Genomic DNA, 5,589 nt, shown 5'->3' on the forward strand with positions numbered 1-5,589 from the left:
GGACGCTGGTCACGCAGGTGTGCTCACTTTGAAAATTCACAGCCCTGTATACTTTTGATATGCTCACTTTTTCTATGTATGTATTATTCTTCAATAAGAATTTTAAAATGTACAGCTGGTGTTCTGGAAACTGAAACTGGATATTTCTATTAATGCTTTCCTTTACGTCTTAATGTAGATTTGCCCCATGCCCCTCAAAAGGCCCAAGGAATTAAGCCCAGAGGAAAGCCAAAGAGGGTGGGAGTGGAAGCTTAGTTCCCCAGTGGCCTGGCTGAGCCACAGGCCAGTGGGGATAGAGATAGGAGAATTCCCTGGGGAGGATGATCATGAACACATAAATAACCTCAAGTCAGGAGCAGAGTCAGTGCTTAAGAAAAACAGTCATCAGTCAGCACTGAATCAAGGGGATTGAGGTAGTACCTATAGCAGCTTCATGGAGTGGGAGTGAGGACGTTTCAGGCAGGGGGGGCAATGCCTGAATTTGCCAGGAAAATGCTAAAAGTCTTTTTTGGGATGACACTTTGCCCATGCCACAGTTTTGACTTCATTTCTTATCTGGCCTTACTCCTCATTCATTCTCTCTCTTTCCCTCTGTCCCTCTCTCTCTCTCCCTCCCTCCTCTCTAAAGAGACAATTCTTGTTTATTTTATTTGGTTAATTCCTAGAAGGGAAATGGTCCCTGCATATCTGCTAGTTGTTGCTTGCGTTTTGTTTTGTGTGGCTAGCTAGGAGATGCTGGAAGGCTCCTTTACCTTCTCCCTGAATCAATTTTCTCGTTTGTAAAAAGAGGACTGGAGTGACATTATAAATGGTAAATCATTCTATGGACGCTCTGGTTATATATATTAACATTAAGTTCTAATACTACTCCTAACTCTAGAAAACTGATTTAATGTGAAATCATGGATTCTAAGCGAAACTTTTTCCACACTTTCCCCTTTACAGCCTACTGCTCAAAAACTATCTGTTCCAGTTCCTTGTGCCCAATCCCCTTGACAGACCCCTGCTAGGGGGGAGTTTCACAGGGAGTTCTAGAGGCAGGCACCTTGCCTGGCAGCCAGGAGTGCACACAGTGAACAGTTTGTAATGCTGGTGTTAGTACTGGCTGCTGGATAGAGCTTGTCATTTCAGCCCAAGAGAAAGGTCCTGCTGTTGAAGGCTTGTGTAGGCAAATAACATATTTTAAATGTTGTACAGCATATGGAAATTTCTATTACTGCAAACATTTGGTTTGGTTCTGTGCCTGTTCAACATATTGTACATTTCTAAATTAAGTGTCTTTTAAACAGAGCGCAGTTATGATTCACGTCCCCTCTCGCTGTGGGTGGAGGGCTCGAGGTAGGTGTTTCACACTCGCTTTTCCACAGCCACACGCCTGGACCCAAATCCCATACTTCAGTTTCTTATGCAAAGTCCGGTGGTGGTGAGCCGCCGAATGTGGGCAGCAGGACTCAGAATATTTGTTTAGTATATTGGACTTGTCAAACTCCATAGCCTTTCTAGAACCAGGAGGATGATTGAAGCTCATAGCTCCCCACGTGCTCCTCTAACCAAATCTCATTTTCTTTTTTTAATTTATGAGACTGAACTTCTGGTGGAAAAAAATAAGGGATGGCCCATTCATCTTGCCTTGCATTGGTGTCTTCAGACTATGAAGTTTAGCCTTATTATAATAACAAAAATTGTTAATGTGAATTGACTTTCCGATCTACTTGTCATTTTTATTTTCTGATTTTGTTTGTTTGTTTGTTTTTGTAGTTTTTGGCTGAGGCTGGGTTTGAACCTGCCACCTCCAGCATATAGGGCCAGTGCCCTACCCCTTTGAGCCACAGGTGCCACCCTATTTTCTGATTATTAAAAAGGAATGTGTATGGTGCTCCCACTTAAGGGGCATAGGGTTAGGGCGTATGGCACACCTCTTGGGGGCAGGGCACAATGACAAGGGAGACTTTACCTACCAAATGCAAACAGCATTACCTAATCATTTGTACCCTCAATTAGTCTGAAACAGTAAAATAAATAAATAAATAAGGCCAATGTTTATGTAGAAGATTTGAGAGTTAAAAAGCCTAAGTCAGAAGACAAAATATTTCCCATAAGATGATGGATGTTACACTATTCTGTCTACTTTGGGGACACGATGGAACATTTCCGTTATAAAAATGAGCTATACATTTACTATCCAGACTTGATCACTGCTAACACTTCTATGTAAATCCATCAAGCTTTTTCTGATCACCCTTTAGTTCATTAATTTGTAAAAATATTAGTGCCGGCTTGTACTTCGACTACTTGTTTCAACTCTGTAAAAACACAAAAAGTTGGCAACATTCAAGTTGGACCTGCTGCCCCTTAAAAACAAAAGAATCTCTTGTTTTTCTCAGGGATAGACTTTACATACCAAAATGAACATAAATTAAAAGATGCTTATAATAATGAAGTGTTCTAGTGTTTAACCTTCCTCAAGCACCTAGCCCAGTGCCTGGCTTTTGATATTAAGTGGTATGTCAATAAATGAACAAATTAGGATTTGACATGGAAACATACAATCCCTTAAACTCATATATTTGAAGTTCCAGAGTGAATCCAAACCACTCTGAGTTGAGACTGAAGTTTGCTTCTCCACCTGAGTAGCACTGGAAACTGTAGTTTAGGTCATGGGTGTTAGCTGTGCATTCTTCCACTGCCCTTTCCGGAGTGGAAGGCCAACCATTCCTTGAGAGAGACCATGTCTTTATGAGGTTATGTGTCTTCCTTAAATAGGCAAAAATCTCATTCACATCCCAGATATGAACCACTGAATCATCTGACAAAGGAAATGTATTAACCTAGGTTAATGTTTTGTACGAGAAACCAAAGTATATATTATCCTACTAACCAGAAAGAAAACTGCTTCAGCAGAGACCTTACTCTTAAAACAAAGGCATGGTCGATGATATGGAATTACCCATTGGGTTGGTAAATATTCTCTTGCTGTCTTTGGAGGTGTACAGCAATGAGATTGTCTAATACAATAGCAAATGTATATGCTGGCCCATTAACAAATATAATTGGGACTTGGAAAATCCCACCTGGTCATGAATATCGCATTGGCTCACTTCTTTCACAGACCATTCATACAAGGTGATTCCACAAAGAGATTTGAATGGTGTTTTGATTATTAAAGAGTTGACTGGTATAGACCCAGGACAACACGAAAGTGAAAACTTTCATCTTCAAAGTTGCTGCCTTCCTCAAAGGATCAGCGGCCATTCTATGCCAATCCCATCTGTGCCTCTCTCCCATTTGAGCTCCCCTTCATTGAGAAGGATTTTTTTGTCACTGCCCCATGATTTTACCTTAATCTCACAGGTTGGAGGAAGGGAGTTGAAAGAGCCATTAGGTCACCACTTATTTTCTTGATCTGTTAGACTGTGTAAAGATTGTGGCTCCATCAATTCCCAGATATCTTGGACAGGTTACTGGATCTCACTTTTCCCATGGATAAAATGGGGTTAATAATAATATTTACATCATAATAGTATGGTAAGAAAGAAATTAGTTGCTATGTGCATAGTATTCAGAAAAATGTCTGGAACATGGAAAATAATCAGTGTGGTTAGGTCTTGTTAAATTTTCCATTTCTTTGGGGCAGAATCCTTCTTAGGGCCTTGTTATTATTCAGAGCTATGGGTGGGACATTGGTTAAAATATTATCCAGCTACTTGATCATACAGACTATGTGATAGGGCTGAATATAGGGACCTGTCCAAATAAAACCACTGCCCAGGGAAGAAATTCCCACCCAGGAAGGAATGAGCATGCCAGGCCCTACCTCCCAGCTCTTACATTCCCATCCTCCTTAGCCCATGTGGTGACTTCTTTTCTGAACTCAGCTCACTCACATCCAAGTGAATAAAGACCACACTGCCCACACAGAACCTGGACCCTGCTTCCTTTTGTACACATCTTGGGAATACCTCTCCTTTTCAGTCCTTGACTTTTCAGAAGGCATCTTCTCCAGATTTCCAAACTCTGCAGTGCCACGCATGATACCATCAAATCACCAGATGTTAAAACTCAAAGGGACCAGGTTAATGTTAATAAGTTTCTTTTTTTTTTCTTGTATTCAAGTTCATTCTTTATACTGTGCTCCTTATCTCCAAAAGTAACTGATGCTAGTATTTTGAGAAACGGAAGCAAGCCATTGAGGTAGCTATCTGCAACCATTTGAAGGCTTCTTGAAACACGTTCGAAGGGCAGGATTTTCTTCAACTTCTGTGTCAGAAGGAAGCAGGACCAACACACCGCAGAGGTAAATTTTACTCTATTTTAGGTCTTTTGAGTTCTCAGTTTAGAGCCTGAATACTCCCTTCAGCCCAAGTTCTAGATACTTAGAGAAAATTCAGGAATCATGACAAAAAGAAAAAAAAATGCTATTCAGATGAATAAACACCCCAATGTGTACACACACGGAGAAGTGAATTTAGGCAGTATCTTTCCTGAGCAGAGCTGTTCCTGGTCTATCTCTAGGCAATGCCAGCCTAAAGCTTCTCTCCCTGACGGAGCCACCTCTAGAAGGCAGAGAAAATAGGGTGAGTGTCCGATTGCCCAGTGAGACTATCACAGAGAGGAAAATAGAGGCAAAAAGGAAAAAATTTCCCTTTCAGCACAAAATCAGTCCTGAAAATATCATCCAATCCTCTCTCTTTCCAGGAAAGTCATAAGAAGATGTGAAAAATTTGGCACACCCCTCGCAATAGAAAAATTTACCAATGAGCATGTATTGATCCAAGTTCTGAGGGGGAGAGGTGCTCAAATATTTACTCAGAGCCCTTCACTGAAAGGAGCCGAGGGTGCTCAGAGGCGGTCACCAGCAGGCACCTGGCACCGACCACCTTTCCTCCGCTCTAAGGGACCATTCATTCCTGCCTGGTGCTTTCCCACACCCACTTCCCTCTCCCTTTCCAGTGCCCCTTAGGAAGATGTTTTATGAACTGTGTGCATGCATATTTTTGTACCTACAGTAAGAATGTTGTTTTCCTAGAATGGAGGATCAGAACGGAAACTTCAGGGACCTGGGTTCTCAGCCTTGGGAACACAGCTGCTCAGGCATCACATCTGCAGACAGATGCTTCTTTATGATGGGCAGTGCCATTCTTAGTCTCCATTCCTCTTCTCTCTTGCTTTCTGAATCACTTTTACTTATAAATACCTATAAAGATGAGTGCAGGTGTAAGCACAGTTATCCCCATTTTGCCCCTAAAGCTTTGATAGGAACTTGATCAAATCAAGACTGTTTTGTTACTTCAGCTTTGTATTCTAACTTGAAAGGTATAATTTCATGGAAATGGATAGATCAGTGCAGTTATACTTACATAAATAGGTATCAACGAATATACTTAAATAGTTACATCTTTAAAGAATGCTGCAATTGGTGCATAGCCCAAGCTGATGAGCTCAAATGGAAAATATTACTTGGAGCCTGCTGAAACAACCCAGTTAATTGGCCCCATTTTTTTTCTAAGAATTAAAAATATTGTTTTCAATTTAAAAAATAATTGTCATTGGTTTATGCTTCTAATTTGAAGTAAATTAACTCAAAAAGAT

Source organism: Otolemur garnettii, unplaced genomic scaffold (genome assembly GCF_000181295.1).
Source record: "Otolemur garnettii isolate 467f Iridium unplaced genomic scaffold, OtoGar3 scaffold00018, whole genome shotgun sequence".
Lineage (NCBI taxonomy): Eukaryota > Metazoa > Chordata > Mammalia > Primates > Galagidae > Otolemur > Otolemur garnettii.